This window comes from Tamandua tetradactyla, chromosome 6 (assembly GCF_023851605.1).
Source record: "Tamandua tetradactyla isolate mTamTet1 chromosome 6, mTamTet1.pri, whole genome shotgun sequence".
NCBI classification, from domain to species: domain Eukaryota; kingdom Metazoa; phylum Chordata; class Mammalia; order Pilosa; family Myrmecophagidae; genus Tamandua; species Tamandua tetradactyla.
In genome coordinates, this window is record NC_135332.1 from 66,687,900 (window position 1) to 66,708,469 (window position 20,570).

Sequence of the window (20,570 nt, forward strand, 5' to 3'; positions counted from 1 at the left end):
AGAAGACAAATAAATGGAAGGGTGGGATTGTAAGACTAAACATTATTAAGATTTCAAATCTATCCAAATTGATTTACAGACTCAATGAAATCCCAGGTGAAATTCTAATGGCCTATTTTGCAGAAATGGAAAAGCTAATTATCAGATTTATTTGGAAGGGTAGCAGGCTCTAAATGGCCAAAAACATTTTGAAAAAGAGGAGTGAAGTGGGAGAATTTATGTTTCCTGACTTTAAAGCATGTTATAAAGGTTCAGTGATCAAAACAACATGGTACTGGCATAAAGGTAGAGATATTGACCAATGTAATTGAATTTAGAGTTCAGAAACTTACCCTCATATCTATGGCTGATTTGTATCTGACAAGGCTACCAATTCCACTCAATTAGGATTCAAAATGGATCAAAGACCTAAATATAAGAACGGGGACCATAAAACTCCTAGAAGAAAATGTAGGAAAATATCTTAAATCTTGTGGTAGGTACAGGCAGCAAAAGAAGAAATAGATAAATGGAAACTATTCAAAATAAAAACTTTTGTGCTTCTTAAAAAGCAGGCTACACACAAGAAGATATTTGGAAATCACATCTGATAAGGGTTTAATAACCAGAATATATGAAGAAATCCTACAACTCAAGAACAAAAAGACAAACAACAATTTAAAAATGGGTAAAATACTTGAATAGATATTTTTCCAAAGAGGAAATGCATATGGCTAAAAAGCCCATGAGAAGATGCTTGTTCTAGTTTTGCTAGCTGCTGGAATGCAACACACCAGAGATAGATTGTCTTTTAATAAAAGGCGATTTATTTCATTAATTCTTCAGAGGAAAGGCAGCTAACTTTCATTTGAGGTTCTTGCTTACGTGGAAAGGCACAGGATGGTCTCTGCTGACCTTCTCTCCTGGTCTCTGGGTTCCAACAACTTTCCCCGGGGTGATTTCTCTCTGCATCTCCAAAGGCCTGGGCTGAGCTGCTTGTGCTGAGATGAGGTATGCTGAACTGCTTGGGCTGTGCTATGTTGAACTCTCTCATTTAAGCACCAACCAGTTAAGACAGACGTCATTCATTTGCAGGCACGCCTCCTAGCCGACTGCAGATGTAAATCAGCAACAGATGAGGTTCACATACCATTGGCTCATGTCCACAGCAACAGAACTAGGTGGGTTCACCTGGCCAAGTTGACAACTGAATCTAACTACCACAAGGCTCAACATCAGTAGGTATCAGGGAAATGCAGATCAAAGCCACGATGAGATATCATTTCAAACCTACTAAATGGCCACTATATAAAAAAATAGAAAATTGCAAGTGCTGGAGAGGATGTGAAGAAATAGGAACACTCATCCACTGCTGGTGGAAATGTAAAATGGTGTTGTCACTGTGAATGACAGTTTGGCAGTTGATCAGCAAGCTAAGTATAGAATTAACGATATGATCTGGTAAGCTAGTGCTAGGTATATACTCAGAAGAAATGAGAGCAGGGACTTGAACAGACATTTGCACACCATGTTCATAGCAGCATTTTTCGCAATGGCCAAAAGATGGAGCAATGCAAGTGTTCATCAACTGATGAATGACTAAACAAAATGTGGAATATACATACGATGGAATATTATTCGGCTGTAAGAGGGAAGTCCTGATGCACGTGGCAATGTGGATGAACCTTGAGGACAATATATTGAGTGAAATAGCCAGGCAGAGAAGAACAAATATTGTATGATCTCGTTGATATGAGCTACTTATAATAAGCAAACTTACAGAGTTAGATTCTAGGATATAGGCTAACGGGATAGAATGGGGAGCTGATGCTTAATTTGTGCAGAATTTCTATTTAGGTTGATTGCAAATATTTGACAATGAATGGTGGTAGTTGTAGCACATTATTGTGAGTGTAATGAACAGTGCTGTAGTATGTTGGTGATTCTGGTCAAAAGGGGTAGTTTTGTGTCATACATGTTACTAAAAGGAAAGTTAAACTCTTTTGAGTATTTAAAAAGTCAAGCATTTCCTTTACCCTAGACCTTCCATGCCCCCTTCCCAGAGACACCCACCTTTAACATATATAGTGGATGCTCATGACACTTCTGCTGCACACACAACTGCATGTGTCTGTATGTGTATCCCTCCCCCTTTCTGAAAGCCATATGGGCACATGTACATGTTTATGCTTCTATAAATGTACTTATGTATATTAACCCCCATAGAAGGATCATCCTTTTTTTTTTTTATGATTGTGAAGTATTTTGTTACACAAATATGCTATAAGGTATTTAACCAGTTCCTTTTAGGAGAACATTTTATGCTGAAAACGTGATGATTTGGGACGGGAAAAACACCTGTGTAAGAACTAGTAGTGGAAATTATTTTTGCAGTGTTTGTGGTTACGTCTTAAAAATCTGAGAGATTCAAATGCCATGGTATTTCGCATGATGAAACAAAAGCAATATTAAAGTTAGTGAAAGAGATTTATTTAAAATTAGTTCAACTAGGAACACTTTTATTATGTTTACTTAGTTCCTTTAACTAGGCAATTAAATTTCGTCTTTTCTGTACATCAATCATAATGTTGACAAGCTACAAAGTAGCTTTAGATGATCTTATGTCATTCACAGCAGTTTTTTATGGGCTTGGGGAGAAGCCAAGACTCGAAGTTTGAGATCTTTTAAGGTTAACCCATTAAGTAACCAAATGCTCACTGTGTGGTTGCAGTGGCAGCCTTTTTACCTGCCCTTAGCTCTACCTCCTATAGCACAGTGTGATTTTCCTACTCTGATACATAAAGTTCTTTAAAATAATACTTAAGGATAATAATCCAGACAGACTTGCCACAGAGTATGCCTCAGTGCAGATTAGATTGGAGGAACGGTGTCAGCGCAAACGGGAAGTTGCATTGTTTAGTATGCAATCAAACCCCAGCATGTGAATGTTTTGTTTTACCAAATAATTGAAGCTGAACATATGAGAAATGAAAACAGAACCCAGGTGTGGAAGAATGAGTTGCCATTGGTGATGCCTATTCTTTCTTTCGGCTGAGCTTGACCTTGTGCTGAGTCAGGGAAATGTTTGGGGCGAGAGGAGGGAATGGGGGTAGGAGCTGTTCTTCATCCTTATGCATTTTGCTCTTTCCTCCCTAACTTAGTAGCCTCAACTTTACCCACACCTTCCATCAAGCTCCCTTTCTCCTTGTTTCCTGGTAAAGACCTAGCTTCACTGTGTGTGTGTGTGTGTGTGTGTGTGTGTGTGTGTGTGTGTGCATGTGTATTTCTAATACTTTGGGTTTAGTATGAATGCGCATTCACACTAGCATTTTATTAGGATTGTTAATAAATATTGGTGGTTTAATGCTTTGGCTACAGCATTGTGCCCCAACCCTGTTTTGCCCTATACGCCTTGGTATTTTCAGTGTGCAGTTTTGCACACAGTGTAGATTTACGGGAAAGTGGATATCAGTTGCAGCCAAAATGTTTGTATTACGTAGCTACAAATAACATTGAGGTGGTTAACCAAAAAAAAAAGCAACACTTAAAATATGGTCTTGAATAGAAACAAATATCAGCCTGTTTCTTCTTATTTGCTGCTTTCAATAAGAATAGAATGGGAAATGGAAAAACTCATATTCATGTCATTTAAATATCTTTCTGAAAACTAAAATGTTAACAACTTTGAATCAAAGAGTAGATGTGCCATTTTTCAAGTTGCATCTCTCCTGGGTTTTTCTTTACTGCCTGTGTTGAATTGTAGCTTGTGAGACCATTTGTATTTCTGCATGGTAACATTATGTACCGCTTCAACCACGCTGTCAACGTCAGCCCACTCCTTTCTCACTTTTTATTAAATTTGTTGATTGGATATGAACAAAGTATGTTTCCTGTAATTCATGCCAAAGTCTGCAGTTATTTAAATCAGAAGAGACTTCTGGAAATTAATTGCCACATTTTCTGTCAATGTTTGTGTAAACCCATGACTCAGCTCTTATATGCCTCTGAAATCCCTGCTTCATCTCTTTTAGAGTCTAAGCTCTTTGAGGGCAAAAGCAGTATCATTTGAGGGCAAAAGCAGTATCATACATTCTTAGCAGCATTGCAAATGCATTTTTGTCAAGATAAATATTGACTCTATTCTAGGTACAGACAGCATTACAAATGCATCTTTTTTGTTTGATTGTGAAAACCTTGTGGCTGATGCGCCCTTTATCCAGGGTATGGACACATGAGTAAAAATCTAAGGACAAAAAATAAATAATAGTGGAGGGGAACAGGGGTTAAAAAAAAAGGGGAGTAGATTGCAATACCACTGGTCAATGATTGGAAGGGGTTAGAGGTATGGAATGTATGGGTTTTTTCTTTTATTTTTCTGAGTGATGCAAATGTTCTAACGAGGGTCATGATGATGAATGCACAACTATGTGATGATACTATGAGCCATTGATTGTATACTTTGGATGAACTGTATGGTGCGTGACGATATCGCAATAAAAATATGTGTTTTTTAAACCTATCTTTTATGTTTCAATGAGAATGAGTCCTTTCTCGGGTCTGCATGTTAGAACTCTTTTGCTGGAGTTTGTGTGTGTGCATGAACTTTTCATAGGCTACATCACAGACTTTTTACAGACGATTGAAAAGTTGTTTGGTGAACAGAGGGATGGAGCCCAGCCTTTAACAGTCCCCTGTGCCTTTCTCTCTGGTTTTCTTTTTTTTTTTATTTCCTCCAATTCTTTGTTACTATTTTTTTCATTTAGGGCTTGTAATTTCCAACTACTATAACAAAAATACATTTTTAAAACTTTTTATTATTTTCTGTATTCATTCCACCTATAGTTTTTATTTATTTAAACTGCATGTAATTAGAAATAAATTTGATAACATAACACATTCATAAAGCTGTTGAACCTGTATTCTTTCTTTCAATAATAGTATTTATGAAGGGAAGAAGAGCCAGAGATTTATAAACTAATGGTAGAAGGGAAGACATTTACATTTGGGTCTCTCTGTTTTATCAGTAGCTCTCCTTTCCAGCCTGACCCTGCAGTAGTCTGTGAGTCTGGGCTTTGGGTCCGTATGAAACCTCAGTCTGGCTTGTTAATCTGAAGCTGATTTTCTGTTTCTGTTTAAATGGCAATTGCTACGGGAACCTGATCTTGTTTCTGACGTGAGTCAAGTAACCCCATCTTTCCTTTTGATTTTTGTCCTTTGCTTGCTTTGGCTTCAGTGTTTTCACCTTGGATGGGTCTGACCCCAATTAATTCTGCTTTTGCTAATCAGTGAGAATTGCTCAAACCCAGTCTTTTAACTGGTTCTGATGTTAAGGTCCAATAATACTTCTTAATTTTTGGCTTTCTAAAATATTAATTCCCTTTGGCTCCAAGAAAAATATGGTGGTGCTTGTTCTAACAGAGATGCAGCATTTTCTCGTTTATAACTTTGCTTGCTTTTTTTCAAGTAGCATTAAATGTTGGATGGCTGAGCATGACATAGTGGTCCAGGAAATATTTGTTGGAGCGAATGATTCTGTGATGATTCAGTTTGTCTGTCATTGAAATGCTCATTTTATGCAGAACTGAAAAAATGGCTCACAAAAGAGCATTCACATTTTCCTTATGCTTCCATTCAAGGACACAAGATTCACTTTTGCCTGCTAGGATGGAAGTTGGTGAGCTTGCTGACAATGAATGCCACTGATATGTACAGATATGTCAAAGGGTAGATCGAATAGAAATAAACAGTGATCACATTTTAGAGCCAAGAAAATTCAAAGAGCACCTTTTAACCAGCTCTATCTTACAGATGAGGATGTGAAGACCTAGACAGAAGAATGAATTGCCCAAGTGCCCAAAGCTGGATGATAACCAGCCAAGACCACTTTGTGTTTACAAATTCACAAATTGTGTGTGGGCAATTGCCTTACCCAGTTTCATTGGCCCGTTGAAGCAAGCAAGCTCCTGGCAGCAAGCAGGTGCCTCCCACCTCCTACTTCTGTAAACTCAGCTTTCGCAACCCCTCCTGGTTCTGGCCACCAGTGAGCAGCCAATCACCTCCCTCAGGTGTACCCAGTTACCATATTAGGAAAACGCTACCAGCCATTCTGTCTATAAATATCTTATATCATCCCCTGATTGGGGCTCAGACTTTCAGAAGCTACTCGGCTGAGCCCTATGGCCATAGACTAATAAAACCTACTTCCTGAAACTTTGGAGCCTTCATCTCGGTTCGTTCTGTTTCATGCTACACTGTGAAGAATGCTTTGCCTTCTCATGGGTCATAGGATATTTTCCTTTTTCCCCTATGTCCAATATCCATGGGCAGGGGTAAGGGGAAAGTCAGGGCTCTCTTATGCTCTGGAGAAGGTTTCCTCTCCATCCACTGCATCTCCCCCCACCCCCCATCAGCCCTGGTAGGAATGAAGAGAGGGCCCAGAGGCTCCAAAAGAAGTCCCTCCTTTACTCAGCCCTGAAACTCACCCCACTCCTGGCCTCACTTCCACCATTTGCCTGAAGCCACCAAGATTTGCTCCTTGTCAAGGGTCACCACAAAATGCCAGGGCTAATACCCAAAGAACATTGGAAGGATGGGGATTTTATGTTCCCTGCTGTGTCCCTAGGATGGAGGACAGTGCCTGGCACATAAGAGGGGCTTTTGAAATATTTGGTGAGTGAATGAATGACTTTCTGGCTAAAGACACAATCTTCCTCAATCGTTGAAAATCCTGCATGTAACAGACAGTTTATAGATCAAAATGGGCTGTCCCTCAAAGACTTGTATAACTTGCTTGTAAGAGCATCTTACCTGGGAAAATTGCTTTGCTTTGTCTTATGGAGGGGACATATTGTGGGGGATAGATGTACAATTATGATGGTTTCACCCTTGAGTTTTTGATTTTTAAGATTTTCTTTAAAATCAGTTTTGGTAAGTTATGTTTTTAGGAATTTAAATTAAAGACATTTTCATTCACAGTATTTGTTGTTTTTGCAGAGGCTTGGTTTTTCTTGATGAGTTTTCCCAGTTTGTCCATTTTATATGTCTTTTCAAAGAGCCTGTATTAGTTTTGGTTAATCCCCCCCCCCATTGTGCATGTTATCTTCATAATTAAGTCCCTCAATGCTCTTTGTTTTTGTTTTGTTTTGTTTTTATTGGAGAAGTTGTGGGTTTACAGAACAGGCATGCATGAAAATACGGGGTTCCCGTATTCTACCCTATGGTAACACCTTGCATTGGTATGGTACATTTGTTGCAATTGATGAAAACATGCTGTTAAAATTGTGCTGTTAACTATAGGCTATGGTTTAACTTAAGGATTCAATGTTTGTGTTGTGCATTTCCATGGATTTTTAAAAAAATTGTTTATTCTAGTACTGTATATGCAACCTAAAATTTCCCCTTTTAACGACATTCCAATATATAATTCGGTGGTGTTAATTACATTCACAAAGTTGTGCTACCTTCACTGCCATCCATTGCCAAAACTTTTTATCTTTTTAAGGAATAAAATAAGACATTTATCTTTTTAAGGGAGCAGTTAACATGGATTGTGTAGTCAGATGGATTTCTTCAGGGAAAAATGACTGTGCATTATAAAACAGAGAAGGGTGTCCTGAGCCTGAGGAATGTTATTTCATCCGGTGAGTATTTTCAGGCACCCTCCATGTTCGTAGCGGCATATGAAGCACTGACGGTCCTAAAAAGTATCACAAAAGGCCTTCTGGCCCCTGCCCAGGGAGCTATAAACGGGGAGGGGGAAGGTAAGACGTTGATGGGAGGAGGTTAAAAATAGAAGGCATGTTGAGAAAGTGGAGGTGCACAGGGTTCACGAAAAAAGTTTGGCAGTAACAGGACAGAACTGTAAATTGAGGCAGGGAGTTGGTGGTGGGGAGGTTACAGCACCTGAGAAAGAACAAGTTGGCTCAAATGAGCAATAAGGACAGACGGCCATATCAGGAATTGCTTTTGTCCTTGACCCTTCCCTCTTTCCTGCCAATCAGATGTTCTCAGTTACTAGATTCCCTGTGCATAAAATCCTCCAAGATAAGACAAAGCATTAATTCGGTGTTCCTGGGTTATCGACTGCAAACCTGTTCTCCTCCTCACCTGAGCTGCTACACCTGAGTGTTGTGCAGCTGCCATCCTTTTCTCTGTGCTGGACCCTACCTCCCTCTACCTGGCTTCCAACCCACCTCTTGTCCTAAGGGCTGTGCTTCCAGGTATCCTGGTGCCAGCTCATCCTGGCCTGACTTTTCCTTCTTTGGACCACTGAATCCCTGTGGTCTGTAAAAGTTGTGCCTCAGTTTCCCAAAAGCCTGCTGCCCTCTTGGTGCTCTTTAGGACTGCCCCATGGTTTGATAGAACAGGGAGCAGGGTGGAGAGGAGGCAGGCCTGTTTTCTCTGAGCACAGCAAGGGTGAGAGGCTGGATTTAGAAACAAATATGTCATGGTGGTGGTGAGCAGGCAGGCAGGAGCTTTTACCAGATGGCGTTGGTCCAGATGGAGAGGGGCAGGGAAAGATGGGGGCTTGGAGGAAGGAGGCGGAGGCTTCAAACAGCTTCCTGCAGGCAGAACATGCAAGGAGAATTAGCACTGCTGGCTGCTTATGAGTAGGCATAGGGGATGGTGAGACCAGGAATCAGTGAGGCAAGTTTGTAAGAGGGAGTTGAAGGTAAGGGGACCTACTGAGTATATTACAGAGGGATGTTTGTTGATCCTGGCTTCTCAGAACTCCCACGTCCTATTCTGCTTCTCCATGTTGAGAAGTAGGATGCCCCAAGGTGAGGGGACTTGCCGACCTCTTATACCCCCAACCCCATTATACTCCAGCATGATAACCTTTGCCAGAACTGTCGTTTACAAGCCATGCCAGCTGACTATCTTTCAGGTGCTGGTACTGACTATGCCTGGAGCACCATCTTGCTTAATAATATACAAGTTAAATAGTGGTTAGGCATCATCGCACATCATAACTGTCCCAGCCAGGGAGCATACCCAGTTAGCAACAGAGCCTGGAAGAGCTCAAGGAGGCTAGACTCTCCTAGAGAGGTGGAGGTGGGAGACATGGAAGTTTAGAGTTTAGTGGTGAGAGGAGCAGCATTGGAAGGCAATACTGATTAGACAAATGGACCCAGATAGAAAGTGGTCAACCAATAGGACTCCATTGTCCACATAATTATGTCCACATAATTTTAACATAATGAATTTTATGGCTTCCATAGTCTTACCCAATAGGGCTGCCCCCTGGTCATCTCATTTTCCCTTCAGGTGAAGGATGCTTCCTAGAATAGTTTGGGCCTAGAGCTGCTCTGACAAATAACACAGTGGGTTGGCTTAAATAATAAGAATTTATTATCTCATGGTTTTGAAGGCTAGAAGTTATACATCAGGGTTTTGGCAGGGTTTACTTTCTCCAAGGTCTGCTGTGTTCTGGGTTCACACTCACAGGGATGCATTAGATTAGGATTTGAACATGTCTCTTCTGAGTGATGAAATCATGACTGTAATCTGAGGGTGGTGCCCTTTTGCCATCATTTAGAATTTATTAACTCATACAGCAAGGTGTTTTTCCTCATAATTAAAGTCGTGTTCATGGTTGAAAAATTGTAAAACCCAAGAAAGTATGAAGACAACATGTCATTCAATCCACTTATCTACTTGTTTCCATCAGTAACAGTTTTGGAGTGTGTATTTTATTCTTTTTTTTTTTTCTTCTGATTTTATGTGTGTGCTTGTTTTTAAAATGAAGTCAGGGTAGTGCCATCTATAGCTAGTTTCATAAGGTTTTTCCATTTGACAATATTATGATATATGTGCACAAAGGTAGACGAACAACATGAGGATGGGTACGTTGCCTTTACTAGTGAAACACTAGAGGAAACTTAAATATCTCTCATAAGAAGGGTGAAATATATGGTGATATAATCAATGGTATCTAATAATGGCGGTGATAAAGTGAAGTGGACCATACGTAGATGCATTGAAAGAGCTCTAAGAAATGTTGTGTGGAAGAAAGCAAATCACAAAACACTGGTGATTATCAGCCTGTACTGGTTTGGAGAGGTTATGTACCCCAGAAAAAGCTTTTCTTTTAATCCACTCCTGAGGGCACAGCCCTATTGTGAGTGGGACTTTATTTTGATTAAGTTATTTATTTCAATTGAGATGTGACCCATCCCATTCAAGATGGGTCTTAATCCCCATATTGGGGTCCTTTATAAGAGGATAAAGGGGGTGCAAGGGTAGTTCAGTGGTAGAATTCTTGCCTGCAATGCAGGAAACCTTGGTTCAATTCTTGACCCATGCACTCCCTGCCCTGACAAAAATAAATTCATTAAATGGTGCTGCAGTAACAGGATAGTCACATGGAAAAGAATGAAATGTGACCTCCACCATACAGCATAAAGAAAAAAAAAAAAGAGGAAAAAGTATATACAGAAAGCACCCAGAGAGCTCAGAGAAGCCCCAGAGAAGCTAAATGATGAACTAGAGAGGAACTTGCAGAAAAAGTCTCCGAGAAGTTTAGACAAAGAACCACAGACAGAGAACTCAGAAGCTGAAGCAACAAAACACGGGAGAAGAGGAACAGCAGACTTCATCATGTGCCTTGCCGTGTGTGACAGAGGATGCTGGTAGCCTGTCTTCAGAGAAAGTATCATCCTGTTGCTGCCTTAATTTGGACATTTTCATGGCCTTAGAATTGTAAATTTGTAAAATAATGAATTCCCCTTGTTAAAAAGCCAGCTATTCTGGTTTGCTAGCTGCCAGAATGCGATATACCAGAAACAGAATGGCTTTTAGCAAGGGGAATTTATTGAATTACATCTTTACAGTTCTAAGGCCATGAAATTGTTCAAATTAAAGTAGGTCTATAGAAATGTCCAATCTATAGGCATCCAGGGAAAGATGTCTTGGTTCCAGAAGGCCAATGAATTTCAGGGTTTCTCTCTCAACTGGAAAGGCACATGGCAAACATGGTGACATCTGCTAGCTTTCTCTCCAGGCTTCTTGTTTCATGAAGCTCCCCAGGGTTGTTTTCCTTCTTCATCTCCAAAGGTCTCTGGCTGCGTGGGCTCTCGTGGTTCTCAGGGCTCTGTGGCACTCTTCAAAATGTTTCTTTTAAGGGATTCCAGTAAACTAATCAAGACCCACCTGGAATGGATAGAGTCACATCTCCTTCTAATCAAAGGTTAATACCCACAATTGGGTCTGTCCCATCTCTGTGGTGATAATCTAATCAATCTTTTAACCTACAGTATTGAATAGGGATTAAAAGAAACAGCTGCCTCCACAAGGTAGATTGAAACATGGGTTTTCTGGGGCACATAATCTTTCAAGCCAGCACACCAGCCCATTTCTTATATATTGCATTTTGGCAGCTTTAGTGAATTGAAACACAGCCCAATTATGTAAAAAAGAAATAATGTGTGTGTGTATATTTATGTGTCTAGAGGTGTAGGAAAAGAATAAGAAGGATATAGACTGCAGGGGTTACTCTGGGGAAGGAGTTTGCGGCTAAGGATGTGTGCGAGCAAGGTCTGCATCAGTCTTTCACTAAACTTTAAAAATAAGGCTGGAGCCCTTTGCAAAGAGAAATCAATTCTTCGTTATGTTTATTGTACGTATTTTCTTCCTGTCCCTTGTCATTTATTATCGTGTCTTTTGTTATGTAGGAGTTTTAAGAAATTTATGTCATGAAATCTCTTTTTTTTTCATTATGATTTTGACTTTGGAGTCCCACCTGGGACCGTACATTAATACATTGATTTCGTGTTTCCCCCTGCTTCATCCATTTATATTTATTTTTCTTTGTGTAATGGAATTGGCTATTGAATTGTTCCAGCAGCACTTACTGAATCATCTGTTGAGCTGATTTTGTGTATTCTGAATTTCCATACGTGTGCAACTGTTTGTTAAAACTGGGGGGTCTGTGTGTGACGAAGGCCGATTAAGTGGTCCTTTGATGCTTAATACTGGGTGACACTTGTGCGATGTAGTATCGGACATAGCCATGCAAGCACAGTAGGCCTTTATTAAATGAAAGCTGCTATTTTTGTGCTGATATAAAGTTTTGAAATGTGTGTGTATACACATATGTGTGTGTGTGTGTATATATATATATATATATATATATATAGACACTACTAGTGGGAGAGCTCTGGGAAAGATCCTAGATTGCAAAAGACAAAATGAAGCAAAACAAAAAACCCTCGAGCTGCTTTAAGGAAAAGGAAGCTTATTGTAGGGACCCTGCAGGCAAGCTCGGAGCTGCTGAACCCTAAGTGGAGCCAGGTGTCACAGCAACAGGAGATGAGCCACAGGGAGCCAAAGCAGCTCGGCTTCTGGGATGAGTCCATCATCCCTGCCACCCTGGCTTTCTCTGCCTTCACTGCTTCTATCCCTGCAAAGCCCTGGCCTTACAGTCCTGCCCAAACAGACTGCCCTCTCCCATTGTAAAACCCAGTAGAACCTAGTTGGCTATCTATTCTCCCAGGCCAAAGAATCCTGGCTGTAGGAATGGGATTGTTCCGTTGTATGATAGGTGGCTGCTTCTAGAGATTTTAGGGTGCATGAAACTAGAAATCTGTTGGGCTTGGCAGATAAGTGCACATCCTGCTGCCCTATAGGTAGCCTGAGAGCTGTGATTATTCTAACTTTTTATTTTTTTTTTAAGAAATGCATGGGCAGGGAATTGAACCTGTGTATCCCACATGGCAGGTGAGAATTCTACCACTGAATTACCTTTGTCTAACTTTTTTTTTATGTGGATTAAACCACATTTACAAAGAAAGGAAAGAAAAAGCAATAATTTTCAAAGTACACTTCAAAAGGAGTTGTAGAACAGATTTCAGAGTTTGGCATGGACTATTCCACTATTTCAGATCTTTCCTTCAAGCTGCTCCAAGAACCTGGAGGCCAAAAGAAACATCAATATAGTGATTCAGTGCACTCCAGCCCACATTATTACCCTCTCTCCTTATCCTTTCTTTTCTCCCTCCTGTCTCCCTTCCCCTCTCCTCTCTTTCTTCCCTGCTTCCTTCCTGTGCCAGTTTGAAATTGTTGTGTACTCCAGAAAAGCCATGTTCTTTAACTCTGATTCGGTATTGTTGGGTGGGATATTTTTGATTGAGTTGTTTCCATGGAGATGTGACTCACCCAGTTGTGGGTGGGACCTTTTGATTAAGTGGTTTCCATGGAGATGTGTCTCCACCCGTTCAAGATGTGGTTGCTTACTGGAGCCCTTTAAGAGGAAACCATTTTGGAAAACGCTTCAGAGCCTGTGCAGCCAGAGACCTTTGGAGGTGAAGATGGAAAATGCACCCTGGGGAAGTGTTTTGAAATGAGAAGCCAGGAGAGAAAGCTAGCAGATGTCCATGTGCCTTCTCAGCTGACCGAGAAACCCCGAATGATGTTGGCCCTTTCTTGAGTCAAGGTCTATGTCTCTGGATGCCTTAGATTGGACATTTTTTAATGACCTTAGAACTGTAAACTTGTGACTTAATAAATTCTCTTTACAAAAGCTGTTCCATTTATGGTATATTGCATTCTAGCAGCTTTAGCAAACCAAAATATTTCTCTAAAAATAAAACAAAAGAAATAAACAGGAGTAATGCTGGTTAGGGTTTGTCGTACCATGGTAACTAGCAATATCTGGCTGAAGGTTGCATAAGAGTAGCCTCCAGAATAGCCTCTTGACTCTATTTGATCTCTCTTAGCCACTGATGCCTTATTTTACTATACACCTTTATCCCCTTTTTGTCAGGAAGGCATGGTTGACACCATAGTACCAAGGCCAGACTCAACCCTGGGAGTCAGCCCCACATTTTCAGGGAGACTTTCACCCCAGAATGTCATGTCCTGTGTAGGGGGATGGTAATGATTTTCCTTGCAGAGTTGGGCTTAGAGAGAGAGAGGCCACATCTGAGCAACAAAAGAGGTTTTCTGAAAGCACCTCTTAGGCCTCAGTATAGGTAGCCTTAGATTCTCCACTACAGAAACCGATTTCATAAGGGCAAGCCTCAAAATCAAGGGCCTCGCCTATTTTCTTGGCTGTCACCATTGGTTGAGAGTGTTCCCGGGATTTCCTAGATGGAAAAGTGTAATACCTCCCAAATATATATATATGCGTGTGTGTGTGTGTGTGTGTGTGTGTGTGTGTATGTATGTATTTTTTTTCCTTCGGACCCTTAAGGGACTCTACCAATACTTTTTAATTATCGGCCCACTATAGCCTAGGATGTATCCAGGTATTGCATTAAGCTGTACAGAATTACAAGGCCTCGTTCCCATTCTCGACTCCAGGACAGTCTGCTATGTTTAAAAAGTAGTAAGTCTACATATAGAAGTATATCCAGAGCTAACCCTAAGCAGTTGTGAAGTGGGTGAAGTTTATTTTTGCATTCTCATCCTCACTGTCTTCCACTATAGAAGTTTTTATTTGAAAGGCACCTTGGGGGATTGCCAGAATCTTAAAACCTTATAAAAGTTGTTATAGCATGGGGGTTAAGCAAGTCGAATCTGGGTTTGACTGAGTTCATAATCTGTTTCATAGCCTTGGGCAAATTTGTATAAGTTCGATAAGCCTCAATTTCTCTATCAATAAAGTGATATTATTAATAGGTCCTACCTTTTGGGGTTATTGTGAAAGTTAGATGAATGTCAACTTTTAATGCTCCAGCTTATGTTAGAACTTAGTAAATGCCTGCTTGTTTTCTGGTTTCCAACCAACCAAAGACCCTGCCTGTGGTGATATATTCTTGGTGCATTTCCAATGCATCTGTGTGCCTTCCACAGGTTTTGAGATTTACTTTCTGTAGTTTGCATTCTGAAAATAATGTATAGTTGGAAATATAATGGATATATTTTTTTCCAAGCAAATCTTGCTTTATCCACCTCTTATTAAAAAATTGCCTCACTTCTCTGGACCTCACACCATATGGCCACTTAAGGGGAGAGCTATTTCTAAATCCTAATGCAGGCCAGAACCCTTTGTAATCCCCTTCCCATCCTTTCCATGGAAACTCGTTCTTATGCCAGGACCTGGTTAAATCCTTCATGTACAGCCTCAGTGCCTGATGAGATCTAATAAAGGATAAAATCTTAACTTTCCAAAAGATTGAAGGTTTAATTGTGATTTATTAGGCATTGCTTCCTAACATTTTGAGGGGGGCAGGAATGAACTACCTTAAAATCCTAAAAGTCAACTCACATAGAGCATAGGTACTTGATTAAATGTTTTTAACCTTTGTGCTTTAAGAACAAAATTGTGGTGTCCTATTTGTAACATAAAATTTGCCATTTTAATGTTGTTCTAGTTTGCTAGCTGCCGGAATGCAATATACCAGAAATGGAATGGCTTTTAACAAGGGGAATTTAATGAGTTGCTAGTTTACAGTTTTAAGGCTGAGAAAATGCCCCAATTAAAACAAGTCTATAGAAATGTCCAATCAAAGGCATCCATGGAAAGATACCTTGGTTCAAGAAGGCCGATGAAGTTCAGGGTTTCTCTTAAGTGAGACGGCACATGGCAAACACAGGGCTTCTCTCTCAGCTGGAAGGGCACGTGGTGAATACGGCGTCATCTGCTAGCTTTCTCTCCTGGCTTCTGGCTTCATGAAGCTCCCCGGGAGGCGTTTTCCTTCTTCATTTCCAAAGGTCGCTGGCTGGTGGTCTCTGCTTTGTAGTGTTGCAGCATTCTCTGCTCTCTCCAAATCTCTCTCTCCAAAATGTTTCCTCTTTTATGGGACTTCAGAAACTAATCAAGACCCACTCAAATGGGTGGAGACATGTCATCCCCTAATCCAGTTTAACAACCATTCTTAACTAAATCACATCAACCAGGGAGATGAGCTCATTGCAGTTTCAAATATACAGTACTGAGTAGAGATTATTCTGCCTTTAACAAATGGGATTTATATTAAAACATGGCTTTTCTTAGGGGGCATACTTCCTTTCAAACCAGCACAAATGTGCATAATTCAGTAGCATTAATTGCATTCACAGTGTTGTGCTTCCATTGCCATCTTGCATTACTAAAAGTTCTACATCACCTAAAATAAGAACTCTTTACCCATTCAGCTGTAACTCCCCTTCCCTCTACCCCTCTCCCCAAGCCCTGGTAAACTGTAATCGATTTCCTGTCTCTATGAATTTACTTATTCAAGACATTTATGTAGGAGGCGAGGCCAAGATGGTGGCTTAGTAAGGTACGCGCATCTTAGTTCCTCCTCCAGAGCAAGTACTAGGTGGACAGAAACAGTGCAGAACAGCTCCCAGGGCCACGGCAGGTAATGGACACACAGCGTACCCCAGTCTGGACTGGCTAGACTTACTGTGAGACTCTGCTGCGGTGAGATCCCCGAGCGGCGCGCCCTTCCCCAAGCCGCGGCAGCTGGCGGCCGCAGCTGCTCCCTCCCTCCTTCCTGGGCCGGCTGAGAGTCTCGGAGAGGCAAGTTTCCCAAGCTTTGGCGGCCGGCGCCCCTCTTTTGTGGGCGGCTTCCTGGACCGGCTACAAGTCTCAAATCAGAGGGCTACCCAAGCCGCGGTGGCCGGCAACCAGCGCCCCTCCCCCGCAGGCGGCTTCCTGGTCCAGTGGCAAGTTCCCCGGGCCGCAGCGGCCGGCGACCGGTGCCCCTCCCCCACAGGCGGCTTCCTGGTCCGGTGGCGAGTTACCCGGGCCGTGGCGGCCGGCGACCGGCACCCCTCCAGGGAGAGGAGGGAATCTCCGACAGTGGCAGGGACTGGGTCCAACCAAACACCAATAGTCCATTAATAAAGGAGCCACAGGCTCCCCTCAAGCCGCGGCGGCTGGCGCCCCCACCACGCGCGGCCCCCCGGACCAACTGAGAGAATTGGATCGGAAATCCCCAGGCTGCGGAGAACGGTGACGGGGGGGATCCCTTCCAAACACATGAGACAAACGTGTGCCACGAGCGCCACCTACTGGGCAGGATAAGAAGAACAGAACTCAGAGATTTCACAGAAAAATCTTCCAACCTGTTGGGTCCAACATCCAGGGAAATCTGACTAAATGCCCAGACGCCAGCAGAAGATAATGGACCATGCTCAGAAGATGGAAAATATGGCCCAGTCAAAGGAACAAACCAATAGTTCAAATGAGATACAGGAGCTGAGACAACTAATGCTGAATATACGAACAGAAATGGAAAACCTCTTCAAAAACGAAATCGATAAATTGAGGGAGGACATGAAGAAGACATGGGCTGAACAAAAAGAAGAAATAGAAAAACTGAAAAAACAAATCACAGAACTTAAGGAAGTGAAGGAAAAAGTAGAAAAGATGGAAAAAACAATGCGGGAAATCAAGAAACGAATCCCATTTACAATTGCAACTAAAAGAATGAAATACCTAGGAATAAATTTAACTAAAGAGACAAAAAACCTATATAAAGAAAACTACAAAAAACTGTTAAAAGAAATCACAGAAGACCTAAATAGATGGAAGGGCATACCGTGTTCATGAATTGGAAGACTAAATATAGTTAAGATGTCAATCCTACCTAAATTGGTTTACAGATTCAATGCAATACCAATCAAAATCCCAACAACTGATTTTTCAGAAATAGAAAAACCAATAAGCAAATTTATCTGGAAGGGCAGGGTGCCCCGAATTGCTAACAACATCTTGAGGAAAAAAAACGAAGCTGGAGGTCTCGCGCTGCCTGACTTTAAGGCATATTATGAACCACTGTGGTCAACACAGCATGGTATTGGCATAAAGATAGATATATCGACCAATGGAATCGAATAGAGTGCTCAGATATAGACCCTCTCATCTAGGACATTTGACCTTTGATAAGGCAGTCAAGCCAACTCACCTGGGACAGAACAGTCTCTTCAATAAATGGTGCCCTAGAGAACTGGATATCCATATGCAAAAGAATGAAAGAAGACCCATCTCTCACACCCTATACAAAAGTTAACTCAAAATGGATCAAAGATCTAAACATTAGGTCTAAGACCATAAAACAGTTGGAGGAAAATGTAGGGAGATATCTTATGAAACTTACAATTGGAGGCAGTTTTATGGACCTTAAACCTAAAGCAAGAACACTGAAGAAGGAAATAAATAAATGGGAGCTCCTCAAAATTAAACACTTTTGTGCATCAAAGAACTTCATCAAGAAAGTAGAAAGACAGCCTACACAATGGGAATCAATATTTGGAAACGACATATCAGATAAAGGTCTAGTATCCAGAATTTATAAAGAGATTGTTCAACTCAACAACAAAAAGGCAGCCAACCCAATTACAAAATGGGAAAAAGACTTGAACAGACACCTTTCAGAAGAGGAAATACAAATGGCCAAAAGGCACATGAAGAGATGCTCAATGTCCCTGGCCATTAGAGAAATGCAAATCAAAACCACAATGAGATATCATCTCACACCCACCAGAATGGCCATTATCAACAAAACAGAAAATGACAAGTACTGGAGAGGATGCGGTGAAAGAGGCACACTTATCCACTGTTGGTGGGAATGTCAAATGGTGCAACCACTGTGGAAGGCAGTTTGGTGGTTCCTCAAAAAGCTGAATATAGAATTGCCATACGACCCAGCAATACCATTGCTGGGTATCTACTCAAAGGACTTAAGGGCAAAGACACAAACGGACATTTGCACACCAATGTTTATAGCAGCGTTATTTACAATTGCAAAGAGATGGAAACAGCCAAAATGTCCATCAACAGACGAGTGGCTAAACAAACTGTGGTATATACATACGATGGAATATTATGCAGCTTTAAGACAGAATAAACTTATGAAGCATGTAATAACCTGGATGGACCTAGAGAACATTATGCTGAGTGAGTCTAGCCAAAAACTAAAGGACAAATACTGTATGGTCCTACTGATGTGAACCGGCATTCGAGAATAAACTTGGAATATGTCATTGGTAACAGAGACCAACAGGACTTAGAAACAGGGTAAGATAATGGGTAATTGGAGCTGAAGGGATACAGACTGTGCAACAGGACTAGATACAAAAAACTCAAAAATGGACAGCACAATAATACCTAATTGTAAAGTAATCATGTTAAAACACTGAATGAAGCTGCATCTGAGCTATAGGTTTTTGTTTTGTTTTGTTTTGTTTTTACTATTATTATTACTTTTATTTTTTTTCTCTATATTAACATTCTATATCTTTTTCGGTTGTGTTGCTAGTTCTTCTAAACCGATGCAAATGTACTAAGAAACGATGATCATGCATCTATGTGATGATGTTAAGAATTACTGATTGCATATGTAGAATGGTATGATTTCTAAATGTTGGGTTAATTTCTTTTTTTTCGTTAATTAATAAAAAAAAATACATATAAGAATAGAAATTAAAATGTAAAAGAACACCCGGAACATTCCAAAAAAAAAAAAAAGACATTTATGTAAGTGGAATCATATTTGTGTCTGGCTTATTTCACCTAGCGTAGTGTCTTTGGGATTCATCCCTGTTGTAGCATGTATCAGAACTTCATTCCTTTTTATGGCTGAATAATATTCCATCGTATGAATATATACCACATTCTGCTTATCCTTTCATCTGTTGATGAACACTTGGGTTACTTCCAACTTTTCTTTTACTTGGTTCTGCATTGATCAGACCCTAAATAGATAGCTTCTAAGGTCGCTGTGATAAGCAGGGGACACTCAGCCACTCCTAACGGCTGGCCTTTGGGTGTTTGCTGCCACTTAACCTGTTTGTCCTTTGGTCACTGACATCACTTGTCCTCAGGACCTGGTAGGTTCTCACTTATATATTTTTTGAGCCACCAGCATTTATTTAAGCATGGAAGGAGGAGCAGTAGTAAGTTTTATGCCAAATGCACAGTATTTAAATCCGTGTTAATCCAGAATATGTGAGCACAGAAATCCTATGGATGGAAAATTCCAACCATTTCTGCTATTCTAAAAGCACCCAGGGCAGCCAGATACAGAGACCATGTATGTGGTGGCCATATCCTGTTCCCCTCCTGTAACTGCTCTGCTGTCCGTGAATTGTGTGGGGACTTAACTCCCCCAACCAGGGCTGGCCAAACATCATCACCTTCGGTGCCGAGAGAGCTTTGCACAGGAATGTAGAAAACTAGCCACTACTGGCCAAGCACAATGACTGCGTTGAATGGGATCATGGAGGCAGGCAAGAATTACTTTTGTACCTGGAGCTTCAAGCTCAAACTAAAACAGCTCTCCTATCCCTTTTCCATAGTTTAAACCCCCAGTCTGATCTTGGCTTTTGGGTTTTGCCTTAGAAATAGCAAAGAGGGGCAATTTGGGATGAACTACAGGCAGAGAGCTTCAAGAGATCGAGAGATTTTTATGTCCTAGCATAGACGACTTGCTCCCCTCTTGCACACATGAAATCTATTATCCTATCGAATCTGCTCAGAGACAGAAAATTATATCCTCATCCTCACTTAAGATTCTGAGGATGCCTTACTACCCATATTTTGGGTTGGAACCCAGAGTCTAAAGCAATTACCTGACTCTTGTCTTTTATTCTCTCAATACTTCCCTGAGATTTCCTATTCTTGATTTTCTTAATTCATATGTGCTACTTTTTGTATTTTC

The 20,570-nt window shown here is 40.9% G+C and overlaps 1 protein-coding gene across 2 annotated transcripts in view; it reads left to right on the forward strand.

The window, feature by feature from the left end:
* ARHGAP44 (Rho GTPase activating protein 44) overlaps positions 1 to 20,570 on the forward strand; it is a 207,445-nt gene that overhangs the window by 53,072 nt on the left and 133,803 nt on the right. The gene's annotated exons all lie outside the window — the stretch shown is intronic.